At 40.8% G+C, this 22,229-nt stretch overlaps 1 protein-coding gene across 7 annotated transcripts in view; it reads right to left on the bottom strand.

The window, feature by feature from the left end:
• adgrb1a (adhesion G protein-coupled receptor B1a) overlaps nt 1–366 on the bottom strand; it is a 212,046-nt gene extending 211,680 nt beyond the window's left edge. For all 7 annotated transcript variants that reach the window (XM_079561288.1, XM_079561290.1, XM_079561291.1 and 4 more), the window contains exon 1: nt 155–366. The gene's annotated coding sequence lies outside the window, so the exon portion shown is untranslated. The remainder of the gene's footprint in view (nt 1–154) is intronic.
• Nucleotides 367–22,229: the final 21,863 nt, after the last annotated feature.

The following is a 22,229-nucleotide window of genomic DNA, read 5'->3' on the forward strand; positions in this document are numbered from 1 at the left end:
AAAAAACACATTTCGACGAGCAATTAGGGAATCCCGATCATACGTCAACAGGGCATGACAAGAGCAATGCCCAAAAGCAGCATATACATGTGCGTAAAGGTGACAGAAACGTGCGTCTTCGTGCATCACCGAAATGGATAAATGTGGTGTTTACCTGCAGGGAGTCAGCGGTCCCCTCGCATGCCGTCAGTGGTCAGAGCGCGTTGTGGGTCCAGGGCACCCAGCAATCCAAGCACAAGCCCCGGGGGGAAAAAGTCCTAGGATAAGTCCAGAAAACGCATGCTTTAGGCGTCAAATAGCACGCAAGAAATCAAGAATAAAAGCATAGTCCGAGGGGGGTGGAGGGAGACCAAAGATAAAGTTGTTTAGTTCCGGGGAGGGATTGTAAATTGTTTATGATGAAAGCGCTCCTTTTTGGTAAGAAATGGGAAATCCCTTTGAAATAGTTGTTCCGGAAAGTGGAGCTCTTCGCGGGAAAAAAAGTTGTCCTCTCCAGTTAATCCTCTCGGGGGGGTCAGGGATAAGGGCTCTCAGGTGAACAGTGAGTGGTTTTGGAGGCAGCGGGGGGAAAAAGGCGAGGCGCGTCTCGTCCACAGCTCGCGGCTCTGGAGCGTCCTCGGCTCCTGTGTGTGTCCGCGCGCAGCAACAGTCAGATTGCCTATTTGGAAAGAAGGCACCGCTCTCGCTCGACGTCAAGAGACACAGATGAAAGGAAAGGACTTCCGGCGACGTGTTTCACATTAAAATGTTAAAGCTGTGAGGGAAAACCCACACACCGAGGTGATGTTGACTCAGTGAGAGAGACCTTCGCCCATTGTTTTTTTTTTTTTTTTTTTTCACTTTCATGTGTAGGCTTTGTCCTTTGACTCAAAAGGACAGTGGCAGAGGCGTGTGGAGTAATCAAAGTATTTTTCTCATGTAGGAGCTGCACTTTATTTGTTCTCAAGCACAAGTAAACAGTTGCAAAAGTAACGAAAAAAGTACTCGTTGAAATTACTACGAGTACTTTTCTGAATAACACCCTTTGTCCTGATCGTTTGCGCTCATATGCCTTACAGGTGCATTATGTTATAATTCTAAATGCAAAAAATATCTTAAAATAATCTTAAAATCACACTTTGTAACCATGTGTAATTATTTTTCTCATTTTACAATAAGTTATCCCACAATGCTGTAGGGGTGTGTTGGTCCATCTGAAGTGAACTTCCAGGAAATCGCCTTTGCTTGCAGCTCACCTGACCCTGATGTGCACCCACACGTATGGACTAACTTAAAGGTACACTGTGTAACATTTTGGACTATACTGGTGCTATCAGTACTAAACATGCTCCTAGTGACCAGCTCAACACAGAAAATGCTGTTGCTGCAGTGGGTAATCAAAGAATTAGTCTGGATGAGGATCTAACCTGTTTATATCTCAAATCCTGCTGCCTTTAGTCGACATCTCCATGGAGACGAGGTGGAGACGTCCCCACTCCCGGTAAAGTTACAGTCACGTCTTTAAAGAGGTGAGCCACTCACAGCAAAGGCTCATGTTTGTACATTTATGAGGCATTTTTCAATGATGAAAAATAGGCTATGTGTCATAAAATAAATGTAATTTTATATATTGGGTAATATTCTACGCAGTGTGGCTTTAAAGGGACTATATAGAATCTAAAAATGTTAAAATTAAGCATTTCAACCCTTTACATGTTCCAGCAATGTCCTAATGTGTAGAATGAGCTTAGATCTATTCACGACAACTGCCTCTAAAGTCCTGCACTGTCACAAAAAGTTGTTCATTTGGGTCCGAAGTGCCGTCATGCACAAGCTTAATGTAGAAACTGCAGTTACGCGTAAGACCTGAGGTGGCAGTAGTGAGTAGAAAAATGACCAGCTTGCATCTAGTCCCTTTAATTTTTTTGTTAAAACATCTTATTCTAAAATGAGAGGAGTAGTAGAGCTCATGATCGGAAGGTCAGCGGTTCGAATCCCGATTCCTGCAGGTGCCCACTGTCATTGTGTCCTTGGGCAAGACACTTCACCTCCACTTTACCTCCAGCGTCTGCGCGCATTAGTGTATGAATGAAAGTGTGAATGGGTGAGTGGTTTCTTGCTGTAAAATGCGTTGAGTGCCTAATGTAGGTGGAAGAGCGCTATATACAGTAAGTTGAGACCATTTACCATATTTATGTGTAGCGATATTTCTGTCTCTAGCGAATAAAAGTTTAAAAATGAAATCTGGCTGCACGGTGGCACAGTGGTCTCGGGTTCGATCCCTGGTCGGACGGTGTCTTTCTGTGTGGAGTTTGCATGTTCTCTGTGTAGGTTTCCCCTGCCACTAAAAACATGTACATTAACACAGTCTTGTGGATGCCTCAACACTGATATTTTACATTATGTAATTTAATATAATGTGTATGCTATAAGGGTGAGACAGGTCTGCGGAGGGGCCAGGACTGGTCAGGATTTTGCCTCAAGCTCCCTCTGCAGGCAGCCATTGGAACAGCATAGCGAAAACATCCTAATTCCTTCAACATAATGTACTTTTTTTGTTTTGTGTCAGGCAGGCCGACTCCAAAACAGACCCAGAGTTGGCATTTGGCTGAACCGTTGCTCGGAGCCCGGCTTCAACCCCGCTGAGAAACAAACACTCAATCAATAAAGCCCATTCCCCGGGGAGTGCTCTTATTTTGAAGGTAGGACCGCCTTCCATCCGCCTCGCTCTGCCTCCGCTGCGTTCAAAGCCGCGGCTCCAAAGGGGATCCTCCGCACACACACAAACCCACCCATCTGCCCCCTCTCTCCTGGATCACACCGCTCCGCCGTGGATGTGTCAGCACCCAGGCGCCACCTACACACGGGAGAGCACCGAATGTCAACTCCTCTGCGCACGCTTTGTCTTTTTATATGATCGTTTTAGATTCATTTACAATAATGGCATTCGTTCAGTAAAAATAATTGCCGCATGCTTGATTTTTTTGGAAATGATATCCTGCCAATTGGGTTGAATGAATACATGTTTGTAGAAATTGTATTGAGGCAGAGGTTCAGGTGTGATTAAAGGTCTAGTGTTTGTCAGTTGCCAAACCTGGATTAAAGGAGTGGGCGGCTAAGAGAAGGTATGATAAATTCACAGAAAGGACTGACCACTCACAAGCAGGATGTGTGGTTAAACCTCCTGAGATCTGGCCACGGGCATCACTGAGGCCTTCACCCTCCAGGCCTCCCCCAGCTTCTCTCTGAGCTCCAGGTGTTTCTCTAGTTCCTTTATCTAAACCTCTTAACCCCCACATGAACCGAGCACATTTGACCCAAATCTAAAAGCAAAAAAGAAAGCGGCAAAAGAGCGACAAAAAAACGAGCTGGAAAAGCAACATTAACGCAATAAAGAAGCGGCAAAGCACACGACTAAAGGGTGATGAAGAAGCAAGAAAAATGTGACGAAAATGAGATGGAGAAGTGAGGAAAACACGACAACCGGAAAAGCAACAGAAATGACACAAAAGCGATTAAAGAAGACGGGAACGCTACAAAAACACTTCCAAAATGTGACCAAAAACACAGCAGAAGAGCAACAAAAACACGACTAAAGAGTGACGAAAAAGCAATAAAAAAAAAATCCACAAGAAAACCAGGAAAGAGCGAGAAAAAGCTGAGAAAAATTTGATTAAATGGTCAGTTTAGTAGGTCTTAGCTTTCAAATAAGGCATTACACTAAGGCTGTATACTGTAGTCGAGAAGCTTTAAAGGAACAGGCCACCGTTTTTCCATACTGAGATATGTTCTTACCTGAGCTTAGACGAGTTGAAGCGTACCTGTCCGGTCTTTGTGTGTGCCCTCAGTCGCGCAAAACGACCAAAGACGTTGTTAGCGTTTGGCCTCTCCCGATGTATTCCTATGGCTCCAAACGGGGGTGAACTTGGAAGCTACTACGCTCTGCCACGGGCACAAAGGCCAGACAGGTACGTATCAACTCGTCTAAGCTCAGGCAAGAACATATCTCAGTATGGAAAAACGGTGGCCTGTCCCTTTAAGATTTGAGTAAAGCCGAACTTGTAAGGAAGAAGGAGGACGAAGGTCCCAGGTTTAATTCTGGCCTGCTCAGTTTGGCCTTATAGGATCTGGGACTCTCTTATTCTCTGAATCTTAGTGGGAAACAGTTTGATTTACAGTGAGCCAAATCATTATGACGTGATCGATCTGGAATGGCTTCTGTGGAATTCGACGGAGAAGTGGACGAACCTTTTAGCGGAGCAGTCGTTGCTGATTGGCTTAAACTTAGAGGCTTGATCTGATCACAGCAAAGGCTTAAACTGACGATGAATAGAACACATCCAGAAACTACTGCAACTGTAAGACAATCAGTGAATTCAATGATTTCAACTGTGAACTTATTTAGCTCTTTTTTCTCCGGTGACTGTGTCCTTGTGCTCATTATGTGTGAAATAATCTGTCGCAGCTCCTTTTAAACTGCACAACGCTTGAGCCGCACTGCCTCCATCCGCGCTAAAAGTGCGTAACATTACCTCGTATTAATATCTGTGTAAGTGGAAGCCGTGGGCCTCATTACTTCAGCCGCAGTAACCCAAGCATGAAGAGTTAAACAGAGGAGATGTGGGGCTCGCAGCGCACGCCGTACATTCATGCGAAATACGCTGACAAACATTCTAATCCATTGCCATCTAATTGTGTTGCATCTAAAGGCAGCATCTGTTGTGACAATGCAAACCAGCTGCCCCCCTGAAGTCGGCGAAAAAAAACACTCCGACTGTAGCTCTGTCTGCATGGGCCCGCTCACAAGCAATAACAAAAGTAATGCGGCTTACAGTTATTCTATTATGAGGTCACTTTGGGGCAGAGTGAGAGAGACATGGCTGCCATTCTGCACCTATTAAACCATATACAACAAACTCGTGCATGTTCATCGCAATGTGGGTCAAGTTTCTCGCCCAATTCTTGCTGATTTTGTTTGTAATTGAGCTCCTTTACTGACAAAGCTTCTGACAATGCTCCAAACGTAACTGATGAGATGATTGAAACTCTCTGTGCTTCTCAAATGTTTCACACCAAGCACAACCTCGTAGAATATTTGACCTTCCAAGAACCACTAGGCCAAGATCAAGATCAAAGTCAGACAAAACTGGGAATAAAACAGGTTTAAAATGATTCTGAATTGGACAAGAATGTGTCTAAACTGGGTGTAAAACATGTAAAAATAAAAAATAAAAACTCTGCTCTGCTCCCCCCTCACCTGGCCTTCCCCCGTGGCCCACGCCCCTCACTCCCCTCCACACTGTTTAGACCACATGATACGGAAAGCTCATTAATCTCACACATTCATCTGCATAAATAAGATAGCCAAAACGGGATCGCTTAGAGCAGCTTTATCCATGTTGTTGCCATGTTATCACTTTTTTTTCCCATTCTTTTTGCATCTCATTTTTGACCATTTTTATTGTCACGATTTTGTTGCTTTTTGTTGAGTTTATGTCACATTTTTGCAGCTTTTTGTTGCGTTCCCTGACTTGCGTTCTTGGCTTTCTCGACGCACTTTCATCGGTTCATTTTGATGCTTTTTCATCCGTGTTTTCTATTTTGAGGCTTTTTGTCAAGAAGCTTTTACATTCGGGTAAAGCCAAACGAAATGTGCTCGGTTCAGGTGGGGGTTAAGAGGTTGAATGCATTACGAAAGCTTAACTGGAACTGTCTCTAATGAAACTGAAAAAAGACAGATGATCCAGGCATCACCTGAAGAAGTACATGTACCTCCAGCACATGTACTGCAGTTTGAGAAATGAACTGAACTGTGCTTGGTTATGGCAGAGGTTAAAAAACAACAACTATACAGCTATACATTTTTCCTTTACATTTATGCAAGTAATCAATAGGAAAAGTTTCAAGTTGACACCAGAGGCATTTGTTTTCTCCTTTTCCCCTGCAGTGTCTCACCATTTCTGATTTCGCCCTTGTGCTCGTGAATTCCTTCCTTTCTAACGACCTGTTGAGTTTATTTGAAGATGTGAGCTCTTCGTTTACTGTAACCAACCTGTTGACACTGGAACATCTGCCACAATAGACCTATCCATAAATGCATTACTCCTGGTCTACAGCCTGCGCCCATTACGCAATACCGCCTTAAATGGAGCGTGAATGACACAGCGATTTGACTCTCACCTTGAAGCCCGAGAGTGTTTTTTCTTTTTTTTCCATTTAAGACAGACCTCGAGATTGCATCAAGTGTAAATGGTTTGGCCACGTCACCACTCTGCTCTGAAGGAGGATAATGAGAAGACACATAAAACTTAACAATGTGAATCCGTGGAGAAAGGTCACCTGTGACTCATGTTCATTCAAATCGCTGGCAAGTGCTTCGTAACAAGCACAAAGAACCGAGCTTAACCGGCGCTTTAGCTGCAAAGTTTATTCACAGCGATGGCGCGAGAAGAGGAGAAACTTTCACGGCAGCCGAGGCCTTTTCAGAGCCGAGTCAAGCTCTTCAATCTGCAAGTCCAGAGTTCAAGTCCGAGACACTATCGCCCGAAACCCGAGTCCAAGGCAGACGTACACCCGATTCAAGACGAGACACTGCGAGCCAAAACATTTTGATTTTTTATTCACGTCAATGTTGAGATTTTTTTAGCCGTTTTCCTCCCTTAACCCCTTAACCTTCACCTCAACCGAGCACATTTTCTCCAAATCTGAAAACTTCCCGGCTGAATATTACAGCCTCTAGGCCTCAATTGAAAGCTAAGACCGATAAAACTCATCTAAGCTTCTTCCGTGGTTTTTGTTCTCATGTTTTAGACTAGATTTAACTTTATTGTCCACCTTTTTTGCCACGTTTTCGTTGCTTTTTTTGTAGCATTTAGGCAGCAGTTCATTTTTGTGTGTAATGCAGTGTTCATTTTGACAACATATTTTAATTTAGATTATTCCATTTTAGTCGAGATTTAGTCCAAAAAAATGTCTTCAATTTTAGTCTAGTTTTAGTCGACTACATTTAAGACAAATTTAGTCGACTTTGCATTTTTAATATGAATTTTAATCATATTTAATCTTGTTCCTCTGCTTCATAGAGCTGCTCCCACATGAACAAAGCTCAGAGCTGATCCTTTGGCAGAGAATTTACATGATATGAGGCTCTTTCAGATTGTCAATAGAAGTTTGGATGGCATTAGCCTCTCCTTTTCATCTTTATTTAGTCTTATTTTAGTCGACTAAAATATCTATGCAATTTGGTCATAATTTTAGTCTCATGAAAAACTTTAAATTTAGTTTTAGTCCAATTTTAGTCAGCAGAAATATCGCTTTGACTAAAATGAAGTCTAAATAAGTCCCAAAAAGATGAAAATGTGTGAGGAAGCAGCTTAGATCAGTCTTGTAGGTCTTAGCTTTCAAATGAGGCGTTGCACTGGCCTATTTAAGCGCCAGTTCAGAAGCTCTTAGATTTGGGTAATGAGAACTGGAGAAAAAGCTCTCGGTTAAGGCAGAGGCAAGAGGTTAATATATTACTTTTATTTTCTGTTTTCCTGTAGCAACATCTCAAGTAGCACCTACAGACTCCAAACTTTCCATTGTTGTACTTTACAATATTTAGAATTTTTGTATTTAAATGGATTTTTAACATCTACATTTTAGCTTGGTTCACTGAATTTTGAATCCCCAAAAGGCACAACTACAACTTTGTACATATTTCTTTAAAGGGACGACACATAGTTGAATCATATGTTCCTCCCCCTACATGTTCCAGCCATGTCCTAATGTGTAGAATGATCCCAGACCTGTTCACCACAACTGCCTCTAAAATCCTGCTCTGTCACTCAAAAGTTGTTACTTCGGGTTCAAAGTGCCGTCATGCACGAGCTTTATATATAACCTGCAGTTACACGTAAGACCCAAGGTGGCAGTAGTGAGTATAAAATGGTCGACTTGCATCTAGCCCCTTTAAACTTAAAACAAAACACACACACAAAACAGCAACAACAAATTTGCTCCCCCCCAAAAATTTCAATAAAAAGCAACAAAAAATGAAAAAAATAAATAATTAAAATCAGCTTTGTAGGTCTTAGCTTTCAAATGAGGCGTAACACTGGCCTATACGCTGTAAGATCTCCAGTCAAGAAGCTTTTAGAATTCAAAAAATATCTTTGTGGCTAATATATCAAGAAGCCATAATATACTGCATATGAGATAACATAATATTTAATCCCGTCTCGATTTACTATTTAGATTGTGTCAGTGGAAATGCGTAAAGTGTCTATTTGAAAACATAAAATGACGGTGTTCCTCACATTTACGTCAATAATCCACAGTGTTTCAAACTGATTGCTCCAAATGTATTAGATTTTTTGTATTCACCTGCAGTGTCTCGCCATAAGAAGAGTTTTCTCACCATTTTGCCTGCAGTGTCCTCTCGTTTGAACTTAAAGCTGCTCTTTGCATGTATTTGATGATAATCTCTAACGGATCTTGATCACTATCTTACACTTTGTTGCTACATTGATCTAAAACGGCTTACATAAATTCCCCCTCTGCCTTATTTTCTGGTTCAACAAGTGCGCTCTCCCTAAGCCCTTCACTACGTGCTCTGATGAGTCTATTAGACCTCTACCGTCCCACACACACACTCACCATAATTAAAAAAACACATTAATAAAAGTGTATATTCAGAGGTTAATAGTGCGAACCCCAAGTCAATTCACTGTCCCAGAATTGACTTCGAAAGCAAGTCACGAGTCCCTTTATGAGAAGTCTTCTGTAGATCTTGAGGTTCATGGTCAAACGTATTAGTTTTAAGGGGGAAATTTTCTTATGATCAGAGCAAGTTGACAAAAATCTGCAAACATTCAGGAAAACATCATAGAGTATGGAGCAGGAACTCAAAACAATGATCATCTTGACTCCTCACTCTCCAGGATGAACTCCACCTAAGTCACATCCATCCATCCATCCATCCATCCATCCATCCATCCATCCATCCATCCATCCATCCATCCATCCATCCATCCATCCATCCATCCATCCATCCATCCATCCATCCATCCATCTTCTTCCACTTCTGTTTCCGGGTCGTGGGGGCAGCTGTTGGAGCTGCCCAAATCACATTGCACCAGCCCCCTCCTCCTGCAGGTGGTGGGTCCACGGAAGGATGGCCTCACGATTAAACAGGCCTGTTGGTCTCTCATAAGGGGCTTCTGAACTGCTCTTTGTCTGACCTGTCACCTAGGACCTGTTTGCCGTGGGAGACCCTGCCATGGGAGACACTACCAGGGGCACGAAGTCCCCGACAACATGGCCCCCAGGATCATTCGGGCGCTCAAACCCCACCACCACTTTAAGGTGGCCAGGAGGGGACCCAAGTCGCAGTGTTACACAATTTACTTTGACAGTTGTATTATGTATAAGTTGCTCATGGGGCTTAGGAAAAAGGTTGGGGGATCCCGGCTATAGAACTGTTTAATGCAGAGTGCAGTGTCTTGCCCAATGACACAACAGCATTATCCACTGTCGGAATCGAACCACAGACCTTGAGGTGAATATTAAAGTCACACTTGGGTTTGCAGGCTATGAGGCTGATGTGGACACAATCAGCACCACGGACAGCTCCTCTGCTGTGCGCTCTACTGGGTCAGCACCACGGACAGCTCCACAGGACAGAACTTAACCTCTTCTTAACCCCCAATTTTCTTTGGCATTACCCTAATAAAAACGTATTGAAAAAAAACATAAAAATGATGAAAGATGAAAACACAACAAAAATGTCACAAAAACAAGAAAAAAACACAATAAAAACCGACAAAAATATGAGTGAATAAAAAAACAATGAAAAAGCGAAAATGTGACGATAATACAGCAAAGCAGCCGTGACGACAACACAACAACAACGCAAGGTAAAAGATCTGCTTATATCAGTTTTGTAGGTCTTAGCTTTCAAATGAAGCATTGGTGGGTAAAGCCAAACAGTTTTTTATTGCCATGGTTTAAGAATAGGTTCACAAACTAGGATTTTTTCTCGGTGAGACGTGCAACATTAGACATACAACACAGAGTTTAGATAAAAAACTTTAAATTATAAGGCTATAAGGGGATGTATAAAGAATAAGAATAAGATTAAAAATAAAAAGTAAAATATGGTAAGGCGACAGCAATTTGACATAAAACAACAGCGGAATTGTTTTTACAGATGTGTAGGTGTATAAAGCGATATAAAGTGATATAAAGTGATGAAGTGATCAGCGGATCTAAGTGTGGACACACACAGTGCACTGAAAGAGAAAATACAGCTTACTATTAGTGCCGCTTTATAGAAGAAGATCTTCTATTTCACAGACATAGTCACAAAGCGCTTTACATGAGACAATTGTTCACTGTAAGCCATGTCTGTAGCTTCAGTTTCCCCTGGGGGAGACTGACAGAATTGCTGTCGCGACTGCACACGTCTGCACCAACGGTCCCTCTGACCACCACCATACATTCACTCACTCACACACATCATTCATCCTGGCCTATTGTACATGTTTTTAGTGGTAGGGGAAACCGGAGTACCCGGAGGAAACCTACGCAGACACAGGGAGAACATGCAAACTCCATACAGAAAGGCCCCGTCCAGATGGGACCCGAACCCTGGACCTTCTAGCTGTGAAGCGAGAACGCGCTAACCACTACGCTAACCGCTGCACTACCAGGCCGCCCAGAAGAGAAGAAGAGAAAAACATTAAACCTCCAATAAACCAGCTGACTGAAGGCTAAAACATTGATTTTGTTTTTTACAGATGGCTGAATTCAATCCGTTTTGTCCTTAAATATACTTTGGTGGTTATCCGCTGATTGAACTTTTCATGTCTATTCTGAGATTAATTCAGAGGTTCTTTTAGTTTTGTGTCCTATTTTGGTTTGTCCTTGCCAGAGATGTATTAGTCACGCTTTAGACCTTGTTTAGGCCTGAAATGGTCCTTTTACAGGACTTTTCTGTATATGGAAAAATGAGGAAAGTCTGCTGTCTCAAACTTCACATTTCACTAAAGAATCAATACGTGACAGAGCTTAGCTGGGTGCAGCCCCCGGGGGACGGTGTCAGGGATCATTTCAAACTAATATTGACTGCCCCCTGCTTCCTCACAATAGTATCTGTGTTCATGTCAGCACGCACAGCAGTTTGGGTATTGTATTTAGTCATTAGTCTATAGTAGCCTGTGGAGGGGAGTTATTTTTTGACATTGGAGATTTAGAGTATTTGGTCTTTGGATAAACTATTTTTTACGGTCAATCTGTTTTAATTTGAGTGACGATCAAAGCTCAATAAAGTCTGCCTTAAAAGTTTTTCAAAAAGTTCAAGAAGTTAAATTAAAGTATATATAGAAACTTTGAATCAGTGCAATAGTTAATTACCTCATTGTGAAGATTAGGAAACTGTCCAAAACCAGAAAATTGGGTGTAAAAAAGAGACTTTTGCCTGAAATGTCTCTTCTTAATGAACACTTGTTTCATTTGATCATTAATATATCATTTCAGTTGCTTTCTTACCCTTATACATTTGCTCCAGTCCTCCGTCTGGAAGCTCTCAGTGACTGTGAGAGTAACACGAGGCTAAACGCGTCCTGCAGCGATCTCTGTTCTGGACGCACAAACCAAAGTGATATTGATTTTCTTGGCGGAGCGGTTTCACAGAAAACAAGACTGATTTCCTCTAAAAGTCGCCTCCAATAATCTCACGTCATGCTTCACACTCTGCGACTGTCCTGTGGATTAAAGAGGCCACAGCTTCAGTTTCATTCAGGCTTTGCGAAATATGCTTTTTCGATATATTTAAGTTGGGTGGATTTCCTTTCAGTAGTTTGATAGCGTATACTCCCTCTGCTGGTAAAGAGAGACATAAGAGGAAAACAAGAAAACCTCACATGCTTGAAGATTAAAGGAGCTGTACCTATTTTTATCTTTGCAGTGAAGTGTATTCTCAGTGTGTTGTGTGTGCAGACATTTGTGAGGAGAAAAAAGAGATCACTGCGTCACATCTGGATCATATTATGAGCGATCATGAACTAAATGGCAATTAGCATTCGTGAAGAAAACTGTGAAACCTGCTCATGAACTCATCGTCATGACGAATCAGGTGTTTAAGAATAGAGTAGTGCTGGAAAAGTCAAGTAGGAATAATAATGATAAAAATATATGTGATCACAAAATGTATCATTGGTTGCTTTCACTTTTACAAATGTGAAATGAAAAAAAAAAGAAAAAAAAGGAGAAACATTTGATTATAATAGATTTTGGTCATACTTTATATTAAAGGAACAGGCCACCGTTTTTCCATACTGAGATATGTTCTTACCTGAGCTTAGACGAGTTGATGTGTACCTGGTCTTTGTCTGGTCTTTGTGTTGAAGTTAGAAGCGACAAATCCAATAGAAAGTCTGTGGGGAACTGACCAAATACTTTTTTCCCCCCCTGTACGTATCAACTCGGTCCAATCCAATCCAATTGACTTTATTTGTATAAACAACAAGCGTTTCCAAAGTGCTGCACATAAGGTCATAAAAAAACTATACATCAGAATGAAGCATATTAAAACAGATAAATAGAAATGAAACCAGATATAAAAAGCAATAAAATTAAATAAAAGACACAGGACCACACAACTCACGCAGAGCTAAAAGCCAGAGAATAAAAGTGTGTTTTAAGATGAGATTTAAAACACTCCACAGTGGGGGATGTACGGACGTGAAGGGGCAGAGCGTTCCACAACAGAGAACGCCCTGTCCCCATCTGGTTTTACGCATTGTCTTTGGGACCACGAGCTGGAGCTGGCCCTCAGACCTCAGAGACTCGGTGGCCTGTTCCTTAAAGGTGCGCTTGTTAAAAAGGGGGTATTATGCTTTTTTCAATCACATAGCACCAGTCTATAGCACACTACAATGATGACGAAACCTTCTGTTGGTCTGTAACTGCAGTAAATTAGAATAACTGCCTTGTATAACATTGCTCTCTCAAAATGGCTGTAGTGAATGGCTTGAAATAGGCCTCTGTCTCTTTAAGAACCTCTGAGCCTTTCCGACACGCCCCCTCCACACACTGTCTGTGGCATCAGTGGGGAGGGGGTTCTGCTGAGAAGCAGTGACTGGTGACGAAAGCTCGGAGGCGTCTCCAGGAGGTGGGGGCGTTCCTAGGAGGACTCAGGCAAACCTATCCCAAAAATGCCATCAGAGTTTTTACACATTACTCAAAAATACGTGAATGTGCCAAGGCAACACTTCAGGCATGTTATTAATGAGGGAATGACATAATAACATGATGTAAAGCTTGAAAATTTGCAAAATTGCATGATACCCCCCCTTTAAGTATATTAATAATATGCTTGTAAAGTATTAACACACTGCTTAATATACTTTTATCTGTTAACATACTAATTAAAAATACGCTTTTTCATATCCAACCCTAAACCTAAACCTAACCCTGACCTTAACCCTTACCCTAAAATGATTTCTAATGCTTATTAATACTTATTGAGCACACCTTAATAAAACGCGATTTTTGCTGTTTTCTGTCATTTTATGTTTTCATGGTAAAATGGCCAAATATACATGTTCTTTTATTTTTATATCTAATGGATAGAACCAGGTTTGAATTCATGGTTTCATTTTGCAGTCATGCTACACACAAAGCTTTTTTTCAGAGATTTTGGATATCCTCTTTGAATCATCAGTAGTTATGTTATTTTATTTTTTTGACCTTTTTTGACCTTTATTTATTACACCAGAAAAAAAAAAAAAAAAACTTTGTTTTATTTTTGCGATAAAAGTATACTGTGACGTCCACCCTAAGTCGAGAGCACCGTTTATTCAGGTCAGCAGTGAGCAATAACGTTAAAACAGTTAAGAGATTCAAAGAACCACACTTTAAACCAGAGGTGTTGAAGTCGTTTGGGCCGTGGGCCGAAATTCAGCCCCCACGGCGGGTTGCGGGCCACATATATTGTAAAGGACTGTGGCCTCATAAATAACAACAGCTTACGCTCATTGCGCTTCATCAGCCATGTTTCTCAAAGTGTTACATATAGTTATTATTCATTCACTCCACAGTTGATGGCAGTAAGTTACTAGTTAGCCACAGCCGCCCTGGGGCTGACTGATCATTTACCACGTGGCTATAATATGCTGTTTTTAACCTGATCTCTTATTATGTCAGTGCCCTCTGCTGGACCACGTGTGGAATTCTTTCCTTTTTTTAATTTAAGCTGCCCCCTAGTGGCTGGAGTGAACAAACTCCGCACAGGAATGGGCTCGAGACTTACTTTTTTTTGTTTTTTGTGACATGCTCAGGAATTCATGCTCCTCAAAAGGGCCACATTAAATCATCTCGCCACATGCGAACATAACATTGGCCATTGAATACAACACAATTACAGTTTCCCATTCAGTGCAATAATAAAAACCCTATTGTAAAGATTAGCTTATCATGTGTTGTTTATTTGTTCATTCCAGGTCAAAGCTTATATGACACTAAACTGAACCAAAACGTAAACAAAAGGTGCGTGTATGCCTGCAGCGTCTCCCCTTAAAAGCCAGGCACGTTGGAGTTGTGTTCGCAGCAGGTTCAGCTGTGGGCGACTGGAGGCTTCTGCGCTCCGTCATCTGCATTGCTCGCCATTATCGGATATGACTAATTCAACACGCGGCCAAAAGACCCTGAATGTGCCATCAAACATTTACAAAGGGCATCCGGCGTGTTCGCTGCGTTCCTGTGTGTCTGTGAACGCGTCGCTCAGGCACATCCAGCCCTGTCGCCGTGGAGACATGTCACTGGTCATCTGACGCACACGTTCCCCCCCCTGGGCTTTCAGACATGCAAGTGAACTTTAGACACTCCAAATGCCACAATACGCAGACCACCACCGGCGCCGCAGGTAGGAGAGAGCAGTCGTACCGCAATGAGGCATTCACTGACCGCGTGCACGTGACAATGACATTTGGAAGGATTCTCATTCCACCAGAATATTTGGAACACAATTATTCTTATGAGATTGTCAAAAGTAAATATACAACAAACAAACAAACAAACAAACAAACAAACAAACAAACAAACAAACAAACAAACAAACAAACAAACAAACACACAAACAGACAGAGGTGTGTAGAGTGGCCAACATGTTTACACAAGTAAGAGTACTGCTGGGTACCGTTCCTTTTTTTCCAATACCAGTACTTTAACGATACTTGATGCCTGAACAATACTTTTCTCAACACCTATGCCAAAATATGTGTCATTTAGAACCAGAAAACAGAACAATACTGTGAGGAAGATCTGCAAATTTACAATATCAATGTTACGAAATGAAATGAAGAAAGAGAAAAAATAGGGGAAAAAATAGGGGAAAATTGGGTAAAAGAAAGAAATTTAATATTAGTAATAAAAATTGAGCAACAATTAGGGGAAGAAAATTGGGTAAAAGGGAAAAAAAACAGTGCTAATGCTGTCCCTGGACCAACAGCATCAAAACTTGGATCAAAATTATTATTTTTTCCTTTCGATACTTTCATTTTTCTGATACCGGTAGTACCTTAGCTTTTTTTTTAAACAATACCGTACTGGTATAATTTAACCTTACCCAGCCTTAAGTAAGAGTAACTTTACTTTGAAATATTTGTACTCAAGTACAAGTAAAAAGTAGTGTCTCAAATAAATAGGCCGACTCAAGTAAAAGTAAAACAAAGTATTTGGAGAAAATGTTGAGTAGTGTGAGTACTGAGTAGCTGATGACAGTAAAAGCCTGATTCATGTTTTAGTTGTGACGTAATGAGAAACAAAACTTGTGATAATGTGAAAATCCTAATATTTCCAAAGAAAATACCATAATAATGTATTGAAAATAGATATTTCTGAAGAAAAAGGAGCACAAATAACACATAATTAACTCAAGTAAGAGTACATATTACAGTACAAGTACAGTTTCTTTAAAATGTTACTCAAGTAATTGTACTTACTTGATCAATGAGTATCACCCACCTCTGCAAACAAATAATGAATATCTGTTTTTACATTTCTTTCAAAGCTTTGTCTCTTACAACTTCACTGGTATAAAACAACTTACTTTTGGCATTATTCCAAGAAGATCAGTCGTCATGTACTTTAAAGCAGTACTAAGTAATTTGTTTACCTTAATAAAGCCTTTCCATGGTCCCTCTGTGGGTAATACAAGTGTTAATGGGATGATGGGGGGGTCTCTGGACAGAAAACCACAATTGCAACTTCGCTGCCACGGGGTAGGAGTCACCAATACACACTAATGGAATCACAAAGAAGAAGCTAACAGGCTAACGGGCAAAGCTAACTGCGGGCTAGCACCACTTAAAAAAGTGAAAAAAATGATCTCCATTGTGTAATTGGATGTACAATATCCCTCTCTCCCTTCGTCTTTTCTGTCAGTGTAGCATTTACTCTTACTGACAATTAATGAGTAAAAAAATATTTATTGTATTGAAACATATTTAACCGCATTGCGCTGTTTCCCGGAGCTTATCCCAAAGGTAAAGAGACCTGTTCTTTGGCAGTGGTTTTAAATCTTTCAAAGTGTGTTTCTCAAAATTCTGATGCTTTTGGTCGCTGTTTTTCACTTTCATTCAGTATTTATTAGTCGACAAACATATCTGGAGATCATTAGTCCTAGTTTTAGTCTCATTAACTACTAATTTTACTTTGCTGTAAGACTGTAAGAAAGAAAAAAACATGTCCACATACAGAACACAATACAAACACATACTCAGCCAGCTTCTCTTGTGCCTAAACTATAATTTCCCTCTACAAACCCAAAGCGTAATCTCACTACACAGCCTGTGTCGTGTGGATTTGTGTAGCTCATAACTCTGTCGGACACATCCAAACCTCTATTTAACTCTGACCTTTCAGTCTTTTATCTTAAGTACCGTGGCCTGAAAGACCGCTTCCATTTTGTTGAAAAGTCCCTTCAGTAAAGTATTAAAATAAATTAGCTTTTGTCTTCACATAATATGGGCCAAACTACCACAACCTCTACGCTAAGAGGCGAAGACCTTCTAATCTTAAGGGGCAAGCTATTTCAACCAGTTCTGGTAAAAAAGGATTATTTTTGATTTATTTCTATTCCCTACAACATGGCATGGCCCTTCTCACGGAAAAGAGCAGGCGCCTGGATTTCAGTCATGGTGTTGTTTTGTTGTTGTAGCCGACATATTGTGGATCTCTGGCTCGATTATATACACACCAATTCAAGTCATGATGCTGCAGCCAAGGTATGTACCTCTGTTCACTGTAGATGAGCTCAAAGAAACCTGACACTTTGGGATGTCAAATGCCCGGTGAGTTACAGACACGAGCCTATTTAATCCTGTTGAGCGATATTTTTGAATGTTGTACTTCATCATATTGTACTGTACTTCAGCGTAGTTCCACTTCTATCCTTCTATCCTCCCACTGGTCTGCTTTCCAATAGAATTTGAAATGTTGTGATTTGTTTTTAAAGCTCTTCATGGACATGCGAGATCGGGCTTTTGCCGTGGCAGAACTCGCTCCCAGTCGAGCTGCGAGTCATCACTGAATAACTGATCTACTGTTAAAGTCCACAGTAATGACTCACTTGTTTAGACAGGCCTTCCATAATGCCTATTTTTGTCCTGTTTTGTCTTTGTTTTTACATTTTACATAATTTAATATTGAAGTTTTGAATTTTTGTGTTTTTATGGTCTGCCGAGGTGTAGTAGTGAAGTGCTGTAGAAATAAACTTTGATTGATCCTGAAAATTGCGTCATGAATCACATCATCATCCCATTTTTATCCAACACAGTAGAGCTGGGCGATTTTTTTACCCCCAAAAAATCTGTGATTTTTTTTTATTTTTTACAAAAAACACGATTTACAATTTGATTTGTTTTTTTTCCCGCCCAATTTAAAACAAAATAACTGCGAACTGTAAATATATTTGAAAAATGCGCATTTATTGTATTTAATTAAAGGTGCATTGTGCAACATTTTATGCAGAAAAAAAGTTGATATTTGTGTGTATATGACCTTGTAGTGACCCAGCAGCTGTATGAGTGGTCTGCATGGTGCCTTTACTTTCCATTATGGTGGTCTCTAGGACACTCCAGGATCAATTGTTTGGAAGGTTCTCACTGCTGACGGACCCTCTCGCCAAAAAAAGTTAACTATTTATCCTGGAGCGTTGTAGAGACCACCTTGATCGAAAGTAAAGGTACCATGCTGACCACTCATACAGTCACTGGGTCACTACAAGGTCAAATACGTACAAATAGCAACCTTTTTTCCCCCATATAAACTTGCATAATGCACCTTTAAAGTGCATCAATATAAACAAAATTGCAAAGGCAAACCCCTTCTCTAATCGAAAAAAAAAGACAAAAAGAAAAAAAACCTTGAAAGAAAAATTAAAAAAAAACTTCGACACAGTAGCGGCAGCTTTATTACCTGCCTCCACCTTGTTCTGTTGAAGGTTGTTCTATATTCATGCTCTAAAATGTAGTGAAGTAAACACCGCAGAACATTTATCATTTGTACATGTTCTTTTTGCTTTGTTGCTTCCCACACTACCAACCGCAGCAGTCAAACTCCGCCTATGCTGAAACCCATGGATGGATTTCTTGGGATCTGTTCCAAGCCCTGATCTTGTTGCTTTGAGGTTGTGGTGTTAAGTGCAGTGTGGGGGCGATTCGAGCCAGAGATCCCAGTTTTGCTGAGAGCTGTGAAAGCGGCTGCCAGATACAGAAAGGGAATATGAATCGGCTCATTGGACTTCCACTGGGAAAAGGCACAGGGATGTTTCGTCATGGGATTTGGGGTTCACAAATGTGGGCTTGGCCTGAAGTGGCCAAATACAGTGAAAGACCAGCATTTCAATAATAAATATTTTAAATGGTCATTATCCAGGAAGTCTGACAAATGTGCCACCAACCTGCAGATATAAGAGAACACGATGAACAGATCAAGAGGGCCATTTATCAAGTCAGAGAAAAGAGCATATGGCTATTTCGGGGCATGTTGCATCAAATCTACCATTTGGAATTCCCTGTATTACAAACTTAGGGCCCAAAGTCTAATGTGTAAGTTAGTGAATGCTGCGTGGGAAATGACTCTGCTGCTGTTCCACTTGTGCACGTGCTGTTTGTTTTGCACATGAGCAAACACTTGATAAATGACCCCCTAAGTTCCCAATTTAAATATTTTAGGGCAGAAGTTCTGAAACATTTCATACCAAGTCAATATCAGAGTTTCCAAACACCAATCAAGACGGAAGGGCCCCAGCCAGAGGCAATACAGGGTTTGAAGGGAATCTTTGCATTTGTTAAAACTTACTGCTGCTTAACTCATTGACTGCCATTTTCAAATCAGAGAGCTCCCCACTGCAAGACGTTTTTCAGGATTTTGACTTGAAAAAGTGGAGAAAGTAGCTTTATGTAATCAAGCAGAAATTTAATTTAATTTAATTTAATTTGACACTAATATTTTTTGGCTTTAGTGACGCCTCCAACGTCTGAACAGTGGTTTCCTCCTGTGAAACAGAAGCACACTCTCTCATGTGCGCTTCTCTCACACTCTCGTGTGCGCTGTGAAAGGCGCCGCTGGATGCTATGTATGGATGCGAGCTCGGGGTTAGCAACTTAGCATTTTTAGCATGCTTGTCAGCGGCTTTTTTAGGTCTAGTACCTGTCTGCTTCCTTGATCCTCCTGCTCCACCATGATCTTAATACAAGAACCACCACTGACCAAAACCTGTTCAAGTGTATTTTTCCTTAAGTTTCTTTAAGAGTGCTGACTCTATAAAATAATGTCTAAAAGCAAGGTCTTTACATGGAAGGTGCAGAATGCTTTACTGCACCCGTCCCCACTGAAAAACCTATAGACGTTATTGGTCAATGAGTTAATTAAAAGTTTTGATAGTGGCTATAGTTTATTACTTATCTTAACCAAGTTTTATGTTATATTTTAAATGTTGCAAAATTGCACCAAAGAAAACTCCTAGTTTGTAAATCTGTTTACATCCCTGTAGGATCTTTGGTTCAATATAGAACACTAGTTCAGACTATGGGCTAAATATAAACCTAATCTTCGACCGAAGCATGTCAGAGCTGGTGATAAATGAAACCTAAGTGCAGTAAATGCATTGCTAGGGTGTGAATACATACAATCAGTTTACCGTCTCAAGACAATAAACTTCTCAGTTTATCTTAACGTACTGTTATTAATATACGTGTGTTGGTTTGATTATGTCTTTATTATCTTCATTCCTTCAAAACAGGAGCTTATCTAAACGTTGTGCATAGTGCACATAAGTGCACCATGTGACAAGAGCCGAATGTTAAAGGAGCTTGAAGATGGCGGATGTTAAGCTTCTAAGTCTAATTGCTTATTGGGCTAATTGCTTCTGATCCATAGGCCTATTTTACGGTGCTAGAAAGATAAGTAGGTTACAGTAGACCTTACCATCAGCAGGGTAAATGACTTTTTCTGTTCCTGACAGAGACATCATTTTGCTGATTTGTACATTTTAGTTTGACGACGTGACTTGTATTCAGAGAGCCAAGTAGTTCCTCAGGTGACACTTGAAGTCACAAGCTTGAGTATCACTTTTTTAAGGTACGGAGTTTCAAAGCCTTGGCACACAGCAGCACTCAATTGTTTTGTGATATGGGTCATTGATGTGAGTGCACTACATCGGAGGAGACGGCTCGAGTCAAAAAATGTTGTGGATCTGCTTAGGCGTTTGTCAAACAGAGCCTTAATATGAGTCTTGGCACAGAGAGGGGCACATTCACGAGGCGTCTCTGGGATTAAACAGCTATTACCTGGCCTTGGTACAACTCGCATGCCACTATGGAGTCTGTATCCTACAAGGCAGTGTATGGAAGGGCGCTCTAAAAGTAATGTCCCATTTTACTGCCAAAATGAATGCAAATCTTGAATACTGAATTTCATGGGACATTTGCAGTGATACATTAATAGGATTTGAGTCTTTATTTGTGTTTTCTTTCCCTCCGTTAATAATCAACTCTGCTTGCAAATACAAATATGGGCCAAATGAACTGTAATATATTGTTACATTAGTCCCGAAAGTTAATTATTAAAAGGGCAATGATCCAAAGCAATGTTACTTTTGCAAATAATTATTCCAATGCAAATAACTTGATGTACAGACCCAACAGTGAAGAAAAAAAAAACTTTCCAATGCTATACTTTTTATTCATTTGGATATTCAGCGCATCGAGGCACATCCTGAATACTTAAGCCTTACATTATAAAGAAAATGAACTGGTCCCCGTCTTGCTGTGAGGTAGCGTGGTGTTAGTGGAGTGTCTTAACCATCTGGAGTTTGTGAAGCAACCTATGTGTGCTCAAGTAAATAATGGCAATTCTCTCTACAGCAAGGACAATTAACTCAGATCCATCCCATGTCCTGCACTCCTAGTATGAGCTTTTCCCATCCAGGCGACGCTATAGAGTCCCTATTAAGTTGAGACACTGCAGGTGAAACCTTGAATTTAGAGATATCAATTTGAGACTTTTGCTGTTGATTACTGGCATGAATATGAGAAAATAAAAGTGTCATTTTATGTTTTCATATAAAATAAGTTGTTTTAAAGGAATAGGCCACTGTTTTTGCATGCTGAGATATGTTCTTACCTGAGCTTAGACGAGTTGATGCGTACCTGTCTGGTCTTTACGTGTGCGCTCAGTCATGCAAAAAGACCAAAGATGTTGCTAGCATTTAGCCTCTCCTACTCTCCTCATGGACCCAAACAGGGGTGAAGTTAGAAGCGACCAAGCTCTTCCACGTTTTCTCTATTTAAATACAGTTATGTGAGTAGTTACACGATCCAAGTACAGTCACACAAAATTAAACGTGTCGATTTTCTAAGCGGATAAAAAGGGGTACTATATTGTAAGGAGTAATAATACCTTAAGAGCACTTTGACTTCACTGCGCGGACGTCAAAGTGGTCCAAAGGTAGGGCTGGGCAATTAATCGAATTTTAATCTGATCATGATTTTAATAAAGGTCGATCACGATAATCCCGTGGTGCGTTTTGATCGTGGAGAATTGGCCGTCCGGTCACATTCTGGAAAAAAATATGCACGGCGCAATGCTGCAGCGCCTGTCAGGTCAATCCCAGGGAAACACTCGGCCCAAACAAACAGGAAGTACAGGATGGCACATGCGGCAGCCAGAGGAGAGAACCTGGTGATTGTATGTGTACAATCAGC

This window comes from Gobius niger, assembly GCF_951799975.1.
Source record: "Gobius niger genome assembly, chromosome: 8".
NCBI classification, from domain to species: Eukaryota; Metazoa; Chordata; class Actinopteri; order Gobiiformes; family Gobiidae; genus Gobius; species Gobius niger.